At 47.3% G+C, this 22,156-nt stretch overlaps 1 protein-coding gene across 5 annotated transcripts in view; it reads right to left on the minus strand.

The window, feature by feature from the left end:
• The window catches only part of JARID2 (jumonji and AT-rich interaction domain containing 2), a 229,289-nt gene that overhangs the window by 98,140 nt on the left and 108,993 nt on the right, over positions 1 to 22,156 (minus strand). The window contains exon 1 of one of the 5 annotated variants that reach the window (XM_081294275.1): positions 2,363 to 2,384. The exons of the other annotated variants lie outside the window; for them this stretch is intronic. The gene's annotated coding sequence lies outside the window, so the exon portion shown is untranslated. Of the gene's footprint in view, positions 1 to 2,362; positions 2,385 to 22,156 lie in introns of those variants that run through there. 5 annotated transcript variants of the gene reach the window in all.

The following is a 22,156-nucleotide window of genomic DNA, read 5'->3' on the forward strand; positions in this document are numbered from 1 at the left end:
ACCCCCTTTCTACATCCCGACCAATAGTCAAAAGGGAGAGAACATTCCCCCTCTTGGGGAGGCTCCAAAACCAACAATAACAGTCATTATAAACCACAGCAAAGGTAACAGATAAGCTTTATGCAGTACCAAAAAAGGAAAAAAAAATCCCCCAGTAGGAAGGAGTCGTCGTGGTCTTCAGGAGAGGTGTATCGACCAGCCCAGGCACTATTTAAACCAATGGCCTCACCAAGCGGCTCACCTCTCTTTTGGGCAAAATTCCCCTACATGTTTGGGCCAAGGCCTGTGCTTCCTTATGCACTTCCCCCCTTCCTTAATTTTTCATGCAGTACCATGATTTTCACAATAAGCAAGCAAGGCCAGCATCTTGAACAACAATGACTGAATTGCAAACACCTATGATGTTCCGCCACGTGATGTCCAACACAGCTACATGCCATCACTGTGACTCCACTATCCCAGGTGGTAATTCCTCCAGGTCCATCTACCATCCCAACACCCTTTTAATTTTACACTGACAAATGGGTCAACCAAACAGCCTTGTTAAAAGGAACCACCAAAAATGTGGATCCTTAGTATTCCCAGCTACTTAACAGGGCTCCACAGTACAGAGGGTCCTGGACTGCCCGCCTGGGGTTGGAAAGCTGCCTTCCATATTCAGAAGTAAAGTGCATAAAAGGCAGTCCTGGGCTCTGGCTGGCGTGGAAAATGAGCTGCAGAACAATGGGATCATGGCAGAGCAGGGGACTGGAGAGTCTATGGGACACAGGTAAACAAGGGCACGCTAGAGAATTTTTTTAAAAACACACAAATGAGACCAGTGTGTTCAAAGCCTTCTGTTCCGATAAACTGACAGGCCAAGACTTGATTTTACGTATCCTGGAATTTGCAATCCTCAAAGGGAGATTTCCATATACACAGCATGTTCACAGGCAGCTAATGATATTCTACCTTTAAGTAATTACAACGTGTGTGTGTGTGTGTCTGTCTGTCTGTCTCTGTGTGTGTGTGTGTGTGTTTGGACCTTTAAAGCTTCATATCATTAAATTTATCCCACAAATCAAAGGTACCAAATGAATCTGCCTCTCCAGCGTTAGCAAGGCTCTCCATAGGTAAGCAAAGCTGGCTTTAATTCCAATCAACAAGAGCCATAAAGTTAGCAGTTTGTGTACTAATCTGTAGTGCTACATGGGCAAAATTCCACATACTTTGGGTCCTGATCCACACCATAATTTGAGGATAAATTAACTGTTACACCCTCACCTCAAAGCCTCTGTGGCTGCTGCCTTCACCATGCAAAAGAGCTCATCCAGGTTCAAAGTTATGTTTTTCTGGTAGGAAAAGCAGTTTCCCCAGTTTCCTCATTTCTCCACTGCACATAAATACATCGACTGCCCACCCACTTTTTAGCTGAATAAATTAACAGAAGATCAAATGATCTGCTCTAAGTCCAAACAAAACAAAACCTGCTGACAGCAAACAAGTTCAGAGAGGCCTATGGCCTCCCTCCCAGAGCAGCAATCTTTCCAATACTGAAATACAATGGAAGCAGCACAGAAGCAGAGCTACAGGAAGTGGCCATGAATCTGAAAGATCTGAGGCATCTAAAAATTGGAGGTGCCTGACACATGTTTGTACATGATAATGCAAATATGCACAAAATATGGGAAAAGAATGAAGACCCCCCCACACAAGTTTAAAGCATTTAGGTCTAATCCAGAACCACTTGAGGATGCGGCATCTACCTACGTGCCTCAGTTTCCTCCATCTTTCAATGGAAGGAGACAAGAGGCAGAAAAAGGAAGGATTACAGGATATCAGACCAAACATGCTGTTTACAAAGGAAACCAGAGCCAGGGTGAGGATGAACTAATTAATTTTAATCAAACATCTATTTTTAAATGCTGGAAAATGATTACATAAATTGGTAATAAAATAAAGGATCAGCTATAGCTGGATGGCGTTCAGTCCCCAGAGAAATGTCTAAATTCATACGAGCCTGGTTAAAACTGCAGATTTGGCCAAAATGGTCAACAGAGCTTAATGCTTTAAGAGCGACATTAATTCTCTTGTAAATTTCCACAGTGCCTTTGCAGGAGCCACCATTGCCCCTGGGGAGGATATCAACGCTGAAAGAACATTAATATTAAGCAAATCGCGACACTTCACATACTACTCACATATATATATATGTGTGTGTGTGTGTGTAGGCATACACATACACAGCACCTTGCCATCCAAAATGGATTTAATCAGGACCCCAGCAGGGAAACCCACAAAGGCCTATTTCTCCAACAAAAGCCATACCAGTCTGAAACGAATCTCCAGCTATTGGGGTTTTATTTTATTTATAGGAACAGACCTTCTATCCCAGGTTCCTCAAGATAAGCCACCAAAAACTGCACCTGACAGACCCGTGGAGCAGCCATCCTCAGAGCTGGATCATTGCAGAGACAGAGAGGAAGAAGGACAGAGGGAGGGAGGGAGGGAGGAAGAGCGCAGTGAGGCAGGCTCCCGGCACTTGTCAACAATCCTCCCCTGTACGTAATAAGCAAGCGGCAGGCAGTGCAGATTCCGCGCGGCAATAGGAGGGCCGGGCGGCAGCGGGGGGAGGGGAGACAGCCGAGAGCAGGTTATTTATGTGCCTGGGAGGGAATCGAACACCAAAGAGGAGGGGTCTCCCGGCTGGCTGCCTCGCCCCCCCTCCATTTTGATATGTTAAAATGGGAAAAGAGCATCTATCTTTTTTCATCATCCTGCCATGTCCCTAGCCTGCAATGCAGAAAAATCCGAATGGTAGCATTTCTGGCACGCGGGAGAGAGGGGGACAGCTGGGAGAGGACAGTCACAGTTTAATTGTCCACACTTGTGTCCCCGTCCTGTCAGGCGCTGCACTACCCAACCCACCCCCGCATGCGCGGGAGCGCGCACGCCCCAACGGCGGATCCAGGGCACAGTTTCAATGGCATCCCTTTTTAATATCATAATCTGTGTCATTCAGCACTTGCCTTTTATTTATTTTTATTTGTTTTTCTGGCTGGGAAACCTGGGCAGCTCTCCAGACAGACTGCAGAAATCTCTCGCTCGCTCCGCCTCCCGCGCCCTCCCCCTGCCGCAGTTCCAGCCACTGCGGAGCTGGAGACTCACCCAGTGACCGCTGCGCGGGCAGGCAGGCGCAGGGCGGCGGGCCGGGACGCCTCCCCCAGCCCGGCCCAGACCCCTCCCCGAGGCACATAAATTGATCTAATCTAATCAAACAGAAGCTGTTTTCCCTCATTGTTTCTGCAGGATCTTTCACAAAACAGGCTCTGTGGCCCGGCAGCTGCTGAGAGGGGTGAAAAGGGCAGGCATCCAACTGGCCTCGGATACGCGGGACACGTCTCCTTTTTTTGATTTTAAAAAGTCAATTCTTTTGAAGCATCTGAACTTCATCTGGCAATGACGATGCGCAAAACACACGCTCAACAACGCCAGCATGCTTCCCTTTGTGCCCCTCTCCCGAGGGGCAGGTGGCAGCTGGGCCCTGTGGGAACCCACAGGGCACCGGGCGTTCCCTTCAAGGAGCTGCAAGGCAATGGGAAGCCCCTCACTCATCGTTTAGCCTCTTGTCCCCCATTGTTGGCCCATCTCATGAGCTCCTTCTGGGTTCCACTACTTGATACACATTAACGTAAACTTGGCAAAACCCTGGAGGCAGCCGCTAGCTCTGCTGGGAGTAACAGGCCCAGCGAGTGCTCAGGGAGGGAGTGTCAGTTTCCCAAGTCACTGGGCCAGATTTAAAAAAAAAAAAAAACCTTTATGGGTTCTGTAAAGAGTACTTGATATCCACAATTCTAAAATCAGAATTAGAGACCGAGTTTTAGGGCTATTCTAGATCAATCTCCCTGCTTCACAGATGAGGAAGCTGTGGCTCAGGAAAGGTTGGTCCTTAACAGTCATGGAGCTTGGTCCTCCTGTCTCTCAACAGGCCATTCAAGAGCCCTGTAGCATCTGAGTGTCCTCGTGGTACAACCTCAAGACACAGTTCCCTAGAGAACATAATGGTCGAAGGCATTATGAAGGCAAGGGGCCCGTTCTCCAATCTTTTCCAGTGTGGGCATGCACAGGGCAGACCTTGCCAGTGCCCAGTCTTCCTGTAACATTCAACAGCCTTTGGCATGTGCCCCACTACAGAATTAAGTCACACAGGGTCAATTAAAGGACATTTAGTGGATGGTTGTTTGGCTTTTTTCCTTTTCCCCTTACTGAGATGTGTCGTTGAGCTCCCACCAAAGCAAAGAATTAGAAAAGGAGCATACATGCAGTTATTCTGACTATGCTAGTAAGAAAACAGAAACCTGAGATACTAATCTGAATACCAGTTCTCCTTAACATCCGCAGTTCCCACTCTTGACCAACAAGTGTCCCCAGACATTAACAGAGAGTATCTGCACCTTTCCTGCTTCCTTCTCTTCACATCAACAAAAAAGAAACCAGGCGTGTAAATTTAAAGATAGAAACATAATCAGTCTTCCCTAAAATATATGCAACCCAGTCCTGTGTGTCACTCTGGCCTGTGTGCAGCTGTTGGGGCAGGAAGGAGAGTCAGGAAACTCTTCTGAAAGAATTTTTTAATTCTAATTTCATATGACAAAGTTATTATCTAAGCTCCCTAAATCTTAAATATAGACAGTATCAGGGGAGACTTTAACAATATAAAGAATATCTGTCCTGGAGCAGTGGTGCAGGCCTGTAACCCCAGCAGCAGTAGGCTGAGGCAGAAGGATCAAACCCAGCCTCAACAACTTGTTGAGACCCCATCTCTGAATTAAAAAATGTAAAAGGGGGCCTAGAGGGCTGGGGGGAGCCTGTGCTGGGCCTAATAGTGCACACCTATAATCCCAGCAATTTAAGAGGCACAAGCAAGAGGATGGCAAGTTCAAGGCCAAACTCAGTAATTCAGTGAGACCCTGTCTCAAAATTACAAATAAAAAGAGCTAGGGATATGGCTCAGTGGCTAAACTCCCCTGGGTTCAAAATAACTAGGGGGATAACTAGCACTGATGAATAGCATAAGAGTTTGGTAGAATTACCAAAAAAACTGACCATGAACCCATGACTTAAAATGTTACCTACAACATGCTTATGTGCTCCCAGCAATCTCATTTCATCAATTAAGTTGTAGCACAAATAAGTATGCCTACATAGCAACTATTTCCCTATGTACAAAAAAGGTCACAATAAGACTTGAGTTTCACCAGCTCAACATTAGGTTACTAACACCCAACCTTCACTTTGACCCCGAGGCCATTCATCTTTATTATAATATAATGGAGTACTTCTAATATCCCATAACTGATGGATTTTGATTATTCCCCGATTTCTGTTCTCTTGCTCAAGAGCATCTAAACATTTTCTGTTACTTCTAATGATGATACATCATGTTGCAATTCAAGCGCCCACTAGTCCCTCCTGGATGTGCATCTGACAGTGGAATTAGTGGAAAGCCATAGATATAAAAAATGTTCACATATTTAAGTTAAAGGGCAAGCTGGTTTCCAACAGTTTTCAGTTATTGCTTGCAGATCAACAATGCTACCCCTGTCATTTCTAAATGCTGCTATGAGGGTATGGTGGTGCACAGCTGTAATCTCAGCAATTTGGGATGCTGGGGCAAGGGACCCCAAGTTCAAGGCCAGCCTCGGCAACTTGGTAAGGTCCTGTCACAAAAACAAGGCTGGGGATCTAGTTGGGTTCGATCCCCAGCAACACCAAAAAGACCTTCCATTATACTCAAGAGATCAGAGACAAGACACACTACTCAAAACACCACTGGTGGAGCCATCAGGTTTTCAGAAAAGGTCTCATATCAGAGAAGTTCTATGCAGCCCACCAGGTACACAGCTGCCTCCAGCCATTACCATCTAAACCCCCAGGTATCCCATGACATACTGGCTCTTCCACAGTCAAGCTTCACCCTTGCTCCCCAACCACTTCCTCCCCACCAACCTGGGGGGCTTCAACAAGCATGGCAAGTCCACTCAGCCCACTGCCCTAAGGCATAAGATCATTTTTAAATTCCTGTATCCAAAAAGAAAAGTCAGCCTATATCGAAAGCTAGGACACCCCTCAGAAAAAAAGAGCAAGCCCTGGAGTTGCAGAAATCCAAGAGGACGCTCTATCACCTGTGATCTGCCTCCAAAGCGCTTTAATTCCTTGCTAGCTACACAACTCCATACCCAAGTGGCATGTCAATATTTGAGTTCTATGTAATTAACAATAATTTTCCCAAAATGCTAATTATAAACCAGAGGGAAAATAGTGTGGGTTCATGCAAGAACAGCACGGGACAGTGTAAAAGTCTTGAGGATCAACTGCAAGCCACACACAGCTGGCCCCATGTCCAGGGATTCCACATCTGTGGATTCTGCCAAAACCAGACCAATATTTGAGGAAAAAAAGATGAACCCGAAATAAACAGACTTTTCCTAAACAATGGAGTGTAGTCACTAAGTAATCCTCCCAGATGTGATTCGAAGGATACCCAGGTCCTCACACCATCGTACAGGAGGGATCTGAGCACCCAAGGCAGCATCTGGGAGGAACTTGGATAAATGTATTATAATATTTTTGCTATTTGGGATAAATTATATAGTATTGATTATTATCACTTAGTTGTGATAAAAGCCAACAGAGAAAAGTGATCCACCGTGTTAATATTTGACTTCCAAAAACATTATTAAAGTGTGGGCTCTGACAGTAGTATAATAAATATTACTGGTTAGAATTTTATTTAAATAAAAGTTAATACACTGGCACTCTACCAAGCAGAATTAGGTACACATGCAGTCTGTCTTGGACTCCTTCCAAGAGGGCTCGACGGTTTCTGAAACACCGACAGCGCTGAACTGTGTAATACATGTGGCTGGCCAGTAGGACTTCGGGGCCACACTGTACAATTATAAAACAATACCAATAATTACAAGAATTCAGTGGGGTGATCGGGTCAAGTGACAAACTAGTGAACCTAATGTGGCTGTTAAAGGCAACAAAACAGCACTACAATTAAACAAGGACATCTACATTTAAAGGCTATCAGAGAAGTCAGCACACCACATGGATTTTTAAAAGTAAAAAAGCAAAGTGGGTTTCTTTGGTCAGGACCTTGCCCTGGAAACCCCAGTGGCGGGCTGGGAGGATAGATAGGTGGCACTGCGCTTGCCCTGCAAGTTTGAGGTCCTGGGTTCCATCCCCAGCACCAACCACAAAAACAAAAAGAAGCTCCGTGGTCACCGCACACACAGTGCCACCAGAAGAAGGTGGCCAACTTAGACCCTGATATCGCTCACCAACTGGGAACAAAAGGAGAACACGAAACTCTCCACTTCAGTTTCCTACTCTTCCAAGTGGAAGCGGGGACCATCCTGGCTACTGCAGACAAGTAAAAGGGTCCTGCAACACCCAGCAAGCACTTCATGCCAGCTGTATGTGGCATTCCAAGACCGCAATGGCACAATTACCACAAGAATTTTGTTCAATATAGACTTTAATTAGTGCATTAAACATTTTTTAAAATGATTCATTCCATAGATTTTAGAAGCCTCACACAGAAATGACACCAAGAAAATGATCAACCTTTTTTATAAATATTTATTCTTAAGTTTTAGGTGGACACAATATCTTCATTTTGCATACACGTGGTGCTGAGGATCGAACTCAGTGCCTTGTGCATCCTAGGCGAGCACTCTACCACTGAGCCACAACACCAGCCCCAATGATCAACCTTTTTAAGAATATTTTTAAAAGCTGACTCAAAAGCCTAAAGTAAAATTCAACCAGACCAACAATATGATTATTTTACCTACTGAAAAAATAATGAACAAAGGAACATTTCCCTGGAATAGCATTAAAAGGCTGCTCAGATCAACTGAAGATCAGATAATCCTTTTCAAAATTCCGTTTCTAACCAAACTGATCCTCTCAATCCACTGTTACTGTGGTTCTAAACCGATAACATTTTGTTTTTGTTTTCCAGTGCTAGGGATAGAAACCAGTTCTTTGTGCATGCTAGGCTACATACCCAGCCCCTGATAAATAATTCGAACAACCTGGCAATGGGAGCAAATAAATATTAAATTCAGTAATTTCATGTCTATAAATTAACACTAAGGAACAAATGAGATGCAAAGATCACTTGTTTTAATTGATTCTTTCACTACTGGTTTAAATTCTGTCCATTTTTTAAAAGTAATAGTCAGCAAATTCTCCCATGTTACTGTCCTGAGCTGACAAAGAAATACTTTGGTTTTGGAACATGGTGAGGTCGCAGGAAGCCACTGGATAGCTGGTTTGGGTCTTTGTCATAGGTGCCTTTGCACATGCACTGCCCTCTCCTGCTCCTCTTCCTGGTCAGCTTTCAGTGACACACACTCCCTGTAGGTGGGCTCTCATATAACCACACAAAGTCAGGAGGCAATGTTTACCCACCTGTCAGGGTCCTGGAAGTCTTGCTCAGTACCATAATCCTCAAAACTCAGCACCGTGCCCATACAACGTAACTGACGTGCGTAAGTACTGCTGAGAGACCAAGCTGCCCTTCCATGACAGTGTGAGGGCCTTCATTAGCTTAAGTCAACTTTAACGGGCAGTTGCAGGTCACCATGGACCTGCCATTCACCACATCCCTCGGTCAACATTTTCTTCCCAGAAAGGAGAATGTTTCTAGGAATTCCTTGTTTGTTTTTAAATTAGGCTAATCTCTCATGTACTTAACCACAACCCACGATTTCCCTACACTCACTGATCAAAACCAAGGAAGGAAAAAAAAAAGAATCAAACATGCAAAATTTTAGGTGAAATAAACACTCAAAAGTTTTTGATGTTGCATTATGTTTTCAAGCTATCTAGTCCCACCAGGTGTGGTGGTGCCAGCTGAGTTGGCATCCTAGCAACTCAGGAGGCCAGGGCAGGACAATAGCCAAGTTCAAAGCCAGCCTCAGCAACTTGGCAAGATCCTGTCCCAAAATTTAAAATACAAAAAGGCTGGGGATGTAGCTCAATGGTTAAGCACCCTCAGGTTCAATTCATAGTTTTGTTTTTTGTGTTTATTGTTTTTAAAGCCCCTTTACTGATTTCAATTTTACAGTTATTTGTTTTGGAGCCAATTTCTTCTGTATCTAAAGCTCTTGTGCATCTTCCTCAATATCTTTTGGATACTGAGGAAGATGCACAAGTATTCACAGTATTCACACTTCTAAAATTCTAGGTAAAAGTCTAAATTACCTGTAATCCTCATTAGGAAAATGAAATCATCCAAAAGTCCTAATACAGCAATAAGCACCGTCCCTGTTCTTTCTGGTACCTTCTTTGAAGGTTGCATTATCAGATAGGACTAGGAGCAACCTAAATCCCAGTGCTGAACATAATAGCACATCATTTACATCATGCTCTGTAGCAGAGATTTTTATTATCTTCAGAAATCTGGGAGGTTTTCTGTTAAGATGAGCTTGAACTTGTTTAATATAGCACAAGAAAAAAATTGACATGATACCAACCCCCCCCCAAAAAAAGTACCCAGGTGTACCAACCCAGAAGCAAAATAATTTCTCCATGATGTTAATAAAGTGTTCTACAACTGTACAAAACACTAAAAGGCATTTGAATGACAGACGATGCCTTTCACTTTGCCAGAACAGACTGTGTACGCACCCGTCACTAGGACACCCCAGAGGGAGGTTTCTGCAATGGTCTGCAGTGGCCATCTAGAAAGACCTCCTGACGTGAGCAGCGGTACAAAGAGCAGGGCAACACCACCATCACGCTCCCCAACTTCAGAGCTGCATTTGGCAGCCTCAATCCATCGTAGCCTTCTCATTTCAAATTAATCTCAACCATACCAGCCAGGACTCAAAGGCTCAGGAAGCACATGCAGCTAATGACCATCACAGAGGATGGTGCAGATGAAGAGCGTTTGCATCCTCTGGGAAGTTCTGCCAGGCAGCTGACCTATGGCACTGGCATGCATTTTGTCTTAAGACCAAATGGGCCACTGCTGCAGGAATCCCTCTGCTTCCCGTGTCATGCATCCAAAGGTGCAAGTCATACAAAAAGAGACTCCTCCTGGGGGAGTGGGGGCAGGCAGAGTGTGAGGGAGACAGAACAGAACAGCACTAGCCAATCCCCCTCCACAAAGCAGCAGGTGGTGAAGGTGGCAGTTGGGCTGGTGTGTGGATGAGAAGGGACAACGGATTGGATCCAATGCAGCCAGCAACTAAAGTAAAAACTAAAAACTTAGCAAAGCTTTCTGTTTGCGAATTGATTACCTAAGGGGGGATAATCAACTCCAGCCCTTTATTTGTATAGAGACAGGGTCCTCCTGGTGCCCGGGGTGGCTTCAAACTTGCAATCCTCCTGCTTCAGCCTCTCGAGTAGCTGGGATTACAGGTGTGCACCACTGCCCAGGGCTACAGGGTGATTTTTATTCCAAATGATTTTAGAGGCCATCCTGATGTGGCCCGAGGTCGTGGAAGGCTTCAAAAGTCAGCAATTGCCACCTAATAGTCGAGGACAAAGTGCCACTAGAACTCAAGCTGAGTGGGACTCACACTTGCCACCTGCAGGCTACAGGCATTAAGGACATGCTAAACACACACCCCTAACTCTGGGCTCACCACCTGGGTCCCTTCACAGGACAGAGGCCAATGATGGGACACTTGCTCCAAGATGACCTGCCACCATGTTCCACAAAAACATCCAAACGTTTCCTGACCCAACAGCACAGCAGAGCTACCAAAAGTGAGATCACCATAGAGAGCCGTAAACATAGCCGCCACTCACTGCTAAAACCAAACCAAACGGGACGAAGGCTGACATTTTGCTCAGGAGGTCCAAGAAGGCACGATCTGCTCACAGAAGACGGTTGAGAAATCTCCAACAGGAAAATCGGAACTCCAAACTGCAACAATCTCCTTCAAGCACCAACGTGAAGCCGAGTTTCAGATTTTGGAGCACTGTGGCTATCTAATTTTCCAATTAAATGATTCAACCAGTGAAGTCTGTGCAAATGTCCCAAATTTCCAATGAATCAGGAATCTGAAAAGACTTCTAATCCTAAAAGGATCTCTAAGGGACACTCAACCTGTGCTCAGTTACTGGCAGAATAAAAATTAAGATCCAATCCTGAGTCAGTGTTCATTCCAACACATCAAATTTTTGATGTGTTCAATATTGCTTGAAATGGCTAGAATCCAGGAATTCTGGTTTAATATGATCTGACAGATTGCAGTGTGAATGGTTTCACAACATAGCCCCTTCCACTTCTAAAGAGCTGTTGAAAGTACACAGGCCCTGACTTGGGGCTTTCATCTCTGACAGTCTCCTGTCACTTGCTCCCTCTGCCTGACAGTGGCCTCTTCCCAGCACAGGACAAGCACAGCTGCCCCTTCACACACCCTGAGCCAGCTTGGAAACTCAGCTCAGCATCAGGCATTGTGCTGAGCCGCATATGCGGCTATGTTTACGGCTCACCTAGGTGTGGGAGGACGACACCTAGGCAAACCCACTACCACCACATTCCGACCAGGCAGCTCTTACCAACACCACCGAGGGTCACCTTCCAGGGAAGCAGCAGCCAGCTGGGCCGAGCTCAGTGACATCCAGGAGCAAAGCCCAGGAGTAGAGGTAGGAAACGGAGCAAATCCACTTTAATTCCTCAGTGCTCTGCTGCATGAGCCAGCTATAGCTCTTACAGAAAGTAATTAGGTAAGGTACACCTAGAACCTCAATGACAATTCAAACTGTTAGGTACCAAGAACTTCAAGTAAATCATCTTTTAATCCTAATAAAGCCAACTCAAAGGAATATGCCCCATTTATAGAGAAGGGGTATGGAAAAAACAGCAGCGAGTCCTTTCTTTCAAATATGCTGAGAACATCCCTCTGTAGGGCTAACAAAACCATCTCACAACGTGCAGAGGGCAGGGGGGCCTGTGGCGGTCATGGGCTGGCAGCGGGTGAGTGCCAGTCTCCCTTGAACCTCTAGATGCTGTATGCACAGCTCTGGGGCCCTGGGCTCAGACAGCTCCAGCTGAGCCTGCCTTCAGTTACCTATGATCCATCCCCATGAGAAGGTGCAGTGTGTGGCCACACCAATGCTTTCTGAACCCCCATCCACCCAAAGACTGACTAAGCAATCCCCTAGACACAAAGTATCTGGGGCTTGGCTGTTGTGCAGAGGGGCCAAGAAACAGCCTCGGCATGCTCCATCCACTACCGGGAGCAGCCACTTGATGGCAATATTCACCCGCTCCCTTGGAATTTTTCCATGTGAGACCCCAGAGGGCTAGCAGCCCCAAATGGGGGCAGCCCAGCATGGACAAGATAGAGAGGACAGCTTGGCTTGGCCTGGGTGTGTGGTGTGCAGTGGTGTAAGGAGGGGTGGCACTCTCCCTTGGGTGGCTTCCTACTCCTACAGCCTTCTCCAGCCCTGGTGGAGGTGGCTGCAGGTTCTGCCAACAGACAGTGGAGGAAGATGGAAACCTCAGGCCCCGTGGTACATTCCCACACAGCAACTCAGGCAAGAGACAGTGACAAACAGGGCAACAGGTCCCGCCCCCTCCCTGCTGCCCTTGTCACAGCACCCTGCCCCTGAAAAGGGGGAGAGGATGTTGCTGGTCGCCCACTTTCCCTATCAGAAGGTGAAAGAAACACCTGTTGAAATAATAGTGCTTTAAGGATGAAAAATAAAACCTACGTGCCTATTATTTGGATAAAGGCTTTCTAGTTGAGGGAGAAGGCGGGATGTTATAATCGTCATTCGGTACGTCCATGTTCAGTGGCAGGAAGCGGACCCAAAGGGCTCTTGAAACTGGGGAGAAGGCGACACACAGACACTGTCAATTCCCCAGGGCCAGCCTCACCCCGTGCATGTCTTTGTGACTTTGGCTTCTCCATTTATAAGGAGGGTTCTGGCACAGGGTGGAGAGTGTGCCAACATTTTCCTCAGAGGGATTCAGAAAGTGCCAGCTGAGAGCCTTCCAGCTCACCCTTTAAAACTCTGGAACACTTTCCAACTGCGCAAACTGGAAACGTCCTTTTCAAATGACACTGGAACCAAAATGGTCTGAAGGTGAGAACAGGGTAAAGCCACTGGGGAATAGCCAGGCAACTCGCATCAGGGACAAATCTGCCGTACTGGCCTCCAGAGGCCCAACAGGATGGCCCAGAAGTTATGTCCACTGGCGTAGTGTCTGCCCTAATCCCATCTAAAGAGGGTCTGAAGACCTTCTAGAATCACCACCATCCATTGTTTTTGGCAGTGCGAGGAATGGGACCCGGGGCCTCAAGCGTGCGGGAGGAGCTCTCTACCCCCAGATTCACTGCAGCGGGAGGCAAGATGCCACTCTTAACACAGAGGACCCCCTGGAGAAAACCCCGACCACAAGGAAGGAGGGCCAGAAGCGACAGAGTACGTGATTCCCAAGTAAAGACCTTGTTCTCCCTTCAAAGAGCCAAATCAGCAATTAGATCCAAATTGTGAGTGACAAGAACACCAGGAACGGATCAGGGGACAGTGTAGGGAAAGGACAGGGTGGGAAGCTATGGAGCTAGCACTCCCTAGGCTGCAGGGAGCAGAGGGTACAGTAGCCGGGCTGTGCTGTCCAGGGCCCTCCCGGGGGCAGGCCTGAGGCCGGAATCCAGGTCCTGCTCCTCGCCTCACCCTGCCACTCCTCAAGAGGGGCTCAGTAGTTTTATGGTCTCTGGGAAGGAAGGTATGAAAAAGCTCCATGTGGGAATCCGCAGGCACATCCCAAGACTACAGAAATAGCTGGGGGGACAGAAGAGACTTGGCAGCAGGCGAGATTAAGAAATAAACTGTAAATTAAGGGATTTCTGGACTGAAGGGTAATTTCCAAAAAGCGTATCTAGTAATCACTCTGCTGGCTTTAAAGATACACCATACAGGACTCTAAACATTTAATGTGGTCCAGTAATAACAGGGTATTTCCAAAAGCTAAGTAAACGGCCCTCTGAATGTGAGGGAAATGGGATCCCAGAAATTCACCAGCACAGCAGAACGGCACGACTCCATTGTGGCAATTCTGAAGGTAATTAAAGCCCCATCAATACACACATCACAGAGTTCAAAGCATGAAATGGGTCAGACCTAAAACACATGAGGCCTTTCTCTGGTGGGCCGCATCATCATTTTACAAGAATGAACACAGATAAGCAAATCCTGTTCATAAGCAGGTCACCGCTGGCCTATCTGGTGACCCCACAGGGGCTTTGCCCTTTCTGCGTGCGATAATGGAAATCTCCCCTTCCTTACCCAGGCCTGCAGACCCCCAGGCAAATGAGAGGCATCTCTCTATGACAAAAAGGACTTACTCAGCCTCTGAGGTCCCAAACAAAACTGTCACTTGCCCTCAAATCACCTCAGACTATAGAAAGTTCCTTCCAAACACACCTCACTCATCAAGTGCTGGCAAACCCTGGGCCCCTTCAGATCTTTGGCTATCCTGCCTCTTGCATGCTCTTCTTGCATGTGACTGTGTCTCTAGGGGACTGGCTAATCCCCACAGCTTCACAAACACAGACACTCAGTAAGCAATGTCCAAGTTTAACTCTGTCCAACGTAGAGGAACGACGACTCCTCAAAGCCAACAGACTTAGGCTTTCTTGACTCACAAGGAAAAAGTTCCAAGACCACATGAGCCCAGAGAAAACAACTCAGGTTAACATGGAAATTAATTTCATCTAAATGTGAAATGAAATAAAACTGTTACCATCTCCAAGCCCCACTGGTCTAATTCTACTTTTTGTGATGGTTATTTAGAGGAAGGGCCCATGCAGAAGAGCTGGGAGTTAAATGAGGTCACAGGGACAGGGTCTGCAGGGATTGAAGGAAGAGGAAGACATGCCACAGGCTTGCTGGCTTGGAGCTAAAGCCTCCCAAACTGAGAACTAAATTCCTGTTGTTTAAGCCACCACACTTTGTCGTGGTGACCCAGGCTGGCTAACGCATACTTCAACCCAGCCACAAGAAAATCATTAGCAACCCTCTCACATTGCTCCACTCATCCCTGCATCCTCAGGACCAAGAGGCCAATCCTGGACCCGACAGGAATCCAACAGAAAACACATGAATTAGCCAGGCAAGGTGAAAGACCTATGGATGGATGTCCCTTTACAGTGTCCTTGGGGGAAAGCAAATTCTAAGACCCCAATTCAGAAATTTTTCAAGTACACCCACACTAAGTGTTCCCCACGTTCACAAGCTAACAACAGTGCTGGCTAATGCACGACCACAGAACAGCAGTAGGTGGGAGGATCTGGAACCCAGGCTGTCCCAAGCCCACCGCTCTGGACCTTAACAACCACTCCAAACCACGCAGCATGCCACGTCTAACTGTGCGGTCTGTACTGCATCACGGCTCAATGCCCAGGAAGCAGCTACAGGAGAGACGACATACCTGGCCTTGTAGAACACATAGCCCTCAACACTCAACTGTGTGGTGCAACCTGGGCATACGCTGCCAAAACACGTGTCATCGAAAAAGCTCCTCCAAGAGGGACAGCCAGCCAGGTGGATTACGTCTGTAATCCCAGCAGCTCGGGAGGCTGAGGCAGGAGGATCATGAGTTCAAAGACAGCCTCAGCAAAACCAAGGTGCTAAGCAACTCAGTGAGGCCCAGTCTCTAAATAAAATTCAAAATAGGGATGGGGATGTAACTCAGTTACCAAGTACCCCCAAGTTCAATCCCCAGAACCCTCCCCTCCCCCCCAAAAAAGAGGGACAGTCATGTTCAAAAATCTCAAGTACATACTCTGAGGACATGAACTGACTGGCAGAGGCAGTCTTCTTTGGTGATAGAGCAGCACTTCATCTCCACTGACACGCTGATGCACTTGTCAGGACCCCTCCAACAGTTACAATGACGGGTGGAGGGTTCCTCCATTAAACACCCAGCAAGATATGGAGACTGACTCTGGGCTGTGAACCCTGACCTGACCCAGCAAGGGGGCGTGGGGAAGCTGCTTGACGCAGGGCTCCTTCAATTAACCTAGAAAACTATGTTAGTAAAGTACCTGTTGTGTTATGAGACTAAAGTTAGGGGAATTAGAAGAGGTAACTCACTCACTTTTAGTTACTTAAAGGTCAACTGTAATTTAAACCACCAGGCAACCTACCTTCTACTTCAACGTTCAACAAATGTGGTTCAGTGGGAGACAAAGTGATCACGTTCCAAGAATCTTTGCTATCACAATTACAAGGCCACATGCCCAGTGGTGACAAAGAAAATAAAACTGGGGACCCCCGCTGGGTATCCAGACATGAACATGACCAAAATGAAGTGCAGAGCCCCCGTTGGCAGACGCTCAGTCCCCTGGAGCAGCCCGTCTGCTGCCTGGGAAGGTGGTGGGGACAGGGCTGCGGAGCCGTGTGCTCTCTGCCCCACACCAGCTTCACCGTGGCCTACCAAAGCAGCCCTCCTGGCAGGACTCACAGCCTCAGCACACAGGCCCTTCCCAGAAAGATGCGCAAGGTGAAGAGTGAAATTGCTAGAAGGTGTGTGTGTGGGGGGGGGGGGGGGGGGGGGGGCACTTTCACCAAGTGGCTCAAGGAGGAATTTTCAGGAAGGAAATTTGAACGGGGAACCTGAAATGGAACTCGCAGAGTTCAACGAGGGAGGGAGGGAAGTCTAGGGGAAAGGGTCAGCGAGAGCTAATGAGGACACACTGGCATATCTGGAATAGCAAGAAGCCAGAACAGGCGTGGCACGGCGAGGCCAGAGGAACACAGGGCCACATGGGTGGCACGGTGAGGCGGCATTCCTGTCATGTTAGGAGAGGGGCTCCAGAGTCAGGGCAGGAGCTGGACCAATTCAGAATGTTGAAGTATGATGCTTGGGAGCTTTGGGGGGCGGAGGAGGACACTGAGGCCGCAGCTGAGAAGGCATGAGAAGGCCACAGTGACCGCGCAGAGCAGAGGTCACCATGGCAACACGAACAGCAGGTCTGGTGGGCGAACAGAATGGACCGGGCGGGAGTGGGGGTGGAGACAGGTGGGAGGGAGCAGGGGAGGCAGTAGACAAGCGGCCGTGAGACACCTGGGAAGAAACTACAGAAGACAGGCAGGTAGGCACGCAAGGCAGGAGTCTTGGCTGGAGTCTGGGCGATGTTCAATCCTGTCAACAGCAGCTGGATGGGCAGCTGAACCCTGCAGGGAGGGAAACTTGGTCTGGACATCAAGGTGTGGTGCAACCCGGGCAAACGCTGCCAACACACATTAAGGTCTTGGTAAGTGGCCTGGCTACAGCAATTCGAAAGATAACGGGAGGAGGGGGCTGAAGATGTGGACATCAGTATCCCACACAGACAGACCACTTAGGAAACGGTTAGGCAGGGAGGGGTAAGGTAGCATGAGGTCAGAGGAAGGTTTGTGTTCTTTTGGGAGAAGCAGCCCTGGTGGGGAAAGGCACCAATGGTGAAGAAAGGAACGACAATCTCCAGGGTGACACATGCAGAGGGGAGTGGAACTATTCAGCGCACAAAGGGAGAGGCTGCCTGGAGACAGAAAGCCCTGTCCAGCAGGAACCCTGGCTTTAAACAGAATCCCAGAACCACTGACTTCCAGTCTCCTGCCTTCGGCACGCACTGCAAGCCCAGGACTGAACTCAGGCCCAACCTCGTCCCCACCCAGGCACTCCACCACGAGGGACGCTACTCTCCAGGTGGTGGGTGCATCCCTTCTACTGAAGCAGTCCAAGACACTGAAAATGACATCAGCAGGAAGGTGGAACTGTGCTTACAGATGCACTGAGATCTAGGGCCACTGGGTCTGAGCACATGACCAGAAGGGAAGCAAGCCACCTCCATGGGCACCGCCATCCATGAGGTGTGTGCCAGCAGCCATGCATGGTGACCTGTCATTTTAATTGGATTTTTTGTTCCAATCTGTCTTCCCCATGATCCACTCCTTCTAAGGAAGCTGCTCACCCTGTACCATCCCCATGTAAAAAGGAATGTGACCTCACACCTCTGAAAAGATCATTCCCGCTCCAACAATCCTTCATTTTGCACACCACTCCCTTGATGCCAGACCACTGCACATGCCCACCACAGAAACCTGCCACTACAAACCCCTGTCCACTGGACCAACGTCTATTTCCTGTTCTCAAAGTCTTTCACTGACGCCCTCTGCTCAGGAAAGCTCCCATACCTCTGACAGCTTTTCCTGGTAGCTCTCTAATGGGCCTTTGTCCCCACTCACTCCCTGCTGGCCTCCATCCAGAACCTCTGGGCCTGTTTGGTTTGGTTTGGTAGCGGGGGTTAGACCCAGGGATGCTCAACCACTGAGGCATGCCCCCAGTCCTTTATTCATTTAAGACAGGCCCTCGATAAGTTGCTGAGACTGGTCTTGAACTTGCAATCCTCCTGCCTCAGCCTCCCAAGTCACTGTGCAAACACACCCACTCCTCTGTCTGATTTTAAATGATTGTTCCTGCTTCACTTATTGTAAGTCACACATATTTTTCTCATGTTAAAATGTCAACCTCTGAAATTAGGAAAACATCTCACCATTAAGATGGCACACACTCATAACTGGTAGTTTTTCCTTGTTGACACATCACGGTGTTATCACATAATGATATCTTAAGACAAAATGAGGTTATCAGGACTCCTCCAAAATAAGCAACTTGACCTTAGCAAATGCAAGTTCTATCCAGAAATGCCCCATCTACTTAGTTATAAACTGTTACCACAGGAAAGGGATTCAGCCTTAACAAAAACACCCAAGAGAGACGTAGCTTTTGTTTTTAAACAAAGGATAAGTTTGAGTTGTTTCCAACAAAGTGAGTTCAGTCCTGGGCCTGCAGTGCATGCCGAAGGCAGGAGACTAGAAGTCAGTGGTTCAACAAAGTGAGTTGTTTCCTTCCAGTCAGCTTTCCTGCTGACTGAATATGTCTCACACATCAGGGGACACCAGGGAGAGGTACCTCCACCAAGTAGCCAAGCTGCAGCTGCAGGTGCCCCCACGGCCTACGGAGGATGGCAGCCACCTTGGTACACACACCATCCACTCTGGGATCTGCAGGGAAAGGAAAAGGTACTTCCTGTTCAAACAGAGACCACCTTTCAAACAGCTGGACCTGGAAGTTACCAGGAAAGGCAGAAGGGAGAGTTGACCCTTGGCTGAAGACAGGTAGCCAACCGGCTCCAGGAACAAAATGCCCCTAACCAGACAATATGTCCTTTTTGGTTCTGACTTATGGGTCATGAGCATCTGGTGAAAAATAAACTTTAAAGAGGTGAACCCAAGAAACACTGCATGATTTGGAAAGGAATCCAAAATCTCATGACTTCCTCCCCTCCCCAGGTTCAGAGAACAGTCCCCCTGGAGCCCCACTTCCAACATTGGTCCTCAGCTCCTCCAATTGGCAGCAGCTGCCAAAAAGTCCAAGGCCCCTCCTGATTTCCATTCTGCAGATCGACAACCATATGAAACATACAAATTCCCAGGTGAAGAAAGGGAAAGAAATAACACTTCCATGTGCCTGTGAAGAGTGGGGAGGGTAAAAAATGAGGAATGTGATTTTCTGATCCCCTCTATCAATTCCATTACAAGCTATAATAAGGCCCAGAAACAAGCTCACTCTAATAAATACTTAACACTGCTTCCTGAGGTCTTTTTCCCAATGAACAATTTCACTTATCTCCTTCAAAAGAAACTGCTATTTTTTTTAAAGTCCTCCTACAAATTCTTGTTTTTGGAATCCCGTCTTTACAAAAGGTTCGAAAATTGCTTCTATTTATCTCAGTGGTTATTAAACACGTGGGAGCTCTAATCCAGGAAGCTGGATTTGCATCCTCGCTCTGCCAGTTCCTGGCTGCAGAGCCACACTGCTAACTAATCGGCTCTTGCTGTATAGATTCCTCATCTGCAGGGTTTGTTCCAATTAAATGAGTAGGATACAGCTAAAGCACTAGAACAAAAAACGGTAAACAGCAAGAACAACACAGGTTAGCTACCACAACTCCTGCCTGGATGAGACTCTGAACAAAAGGATCCAAGTCCTCTTAAATCCACTGAATACTGTTCCACTGGCCGAAGGGCTGGCTGATCTGAGATGACATTTATAGGAAGCAAATGAAATTCAAATACAGCTAATAGCTCCCCTCTCTTACTGTGTAATTATGCATGCTCATTATTTGTGTAGCATGTTATTATTTAAATGTCCCTAATTTCAGCCCCTGCAGGCCAAGGGCCCTCAAAGAGTGGCCAAGGTCTCAGCCTCTGCCAGTCCTTTCCAAAGCTTTTGTCTTTTATTACAGTCGGAAAAAAGTGGCATTATCTACAGCAGGAAGTAGACAGAAGGCCCACAATCAGCAAATCTTGGTACCGCCTCGCCCCTAAGCCTAGCAATAGCCAAGGAACTGCAATAATGGCTTCGAATTCTGCAGACAACCCAGGAGGCTGTTCAAGACTCCCATTTGCTACTTGTACTAAGGCATAAATATCATTCCTTGTCAGCTCAGAAGCACCAAAGCAAGACTGATGGCAAGCATGGATTTTATGACATAAAAAATGAGATCCCTCTACTATCTAGCATCTGCCAGGGCTATTACTACTCCACCAGGCCTGCAGAAACGGGAAGGCCGAGCCCAGCCTCACAGATACAAGCTGCACTGATACAAGCTGCTGGCCATTAACAGACTCCAGACACCCAATGCCCTCTGAAAAACTGTAAGGGCAAAGGGCTGCTGGCTCATCAGACCAGCATGCCAGCGATGGAGCAGAGGGGGTGGCAATTTGTTTTTAAATGAGGTAAAAATTATGACGAGACCATGCCGTTGTTAAGCAAAATAATAAAAAGCCTGAACTTTTCCAGGAACCAATAGTCCAGAAACATCTTTTTAAAATTTTTTTCAGGGGGCGAGGGGAACGGGGTAAAAAGAATAATGTACCTTGTTCTAAAACTCAGCGTCACTCCACTGGTTCTGTGTTGTAAACTGCACATGGACTCAAAGGCTTGGGCTGTAACAGTTCCAATTCTGCTGCTGTGAAAAAATACCTGTGTGGCTTGAGAAATGAATGTCACTACTACATACAACATTCACAAGGCCACTTTATTCAGATTAGACACAAAAATGCCAGGGCTCTCGGAGGCCCAGCCCGGCCTGAAGTTCCACATTAAAAAGCCTGAACAGGCAGGAATGGAGGCCAAGGCTGCCAGCACCAACCCAGCTCTGACTCTCACCTAGGAATGCACTTTAAGCTGGGAGTCACCTCCCAGGGACAGCCCTGCCTTTCCCCCTGCCACATTTCTTGGCAAGCTGGACCAATGAAAAGGAATCTGAAGGGGGCTGACTAACTCCAACTCTTTAAACCAAACCGTACGTACACCTTGCATGACTTCATCGCTGTTGCTTTCCTCTCCCCCATGAGGAACGATCTGACCCCATGTGACCTTTAGGACTAGACTTTTCCTATGGGATGGGGGTACACATGGGGGCCAATAGCACCATCCAAACTCACAGCCCAGAACCACCATTCACCTTGCGCCCACACTTCCTAGCCCACAAAAGCCTGGTGCTTCAGCATTGTTGGGATCTAAAACACACAGCAGACAAGGGCACCCACAGAAGAGGGTGCTCCACAGTGTCCATCCTGCATCCCTGCATCCTAATAACTCTACCAAAGAAGGCGTATTTCCACAAATAGCTGCCTTTAAGATTCTTAGCTTCTGAAGCAAGTTCAAGATTCTTCAGTTTAAAGCAACAATGAATGGCTACAGGAATCGGATATGCACAGTAACCCTCCCTCCCCAAAAAGTGTCCTTGGGAAGCTGCCTGCACAGACGCCTGCACAGACACCTACACAAACCAGAAAACACTCACAGCCATCCCACCAGCAGCCCACGCTTCAGCAACTGTGTTTTTGTTTTTAAAACAAGCAATTCTTATCAGGGTGAAAAGTAAACAACATGACAAACTCCAACCTCTTGCCATGAAGGCAGTACAGAAACAAAAGTCGGTGATCCCAATTGAGATCTGTTCCCCAACTTTTCTTAGAATTTCTTCCAGTCTCATCAAGCCCCCAAACAAAGTCAAAGCTAAATTTGGCCAACTGGCAAGTAGCACAGGCTGCTTCTCCAGTGAGTAAGTTTATGCTC

Source organism: Spermophilus citellus (assembly GCF_964194105.1).
Source record: "Spermophilus citellus genome assembly, chromosome: 5".
Taxonomy (NCBI): Eukaryota; Metazoa; Chordata; class Mammalia; order Rodentia; family Sciuridae; genus Spermophilus; species Spermophilus citellus.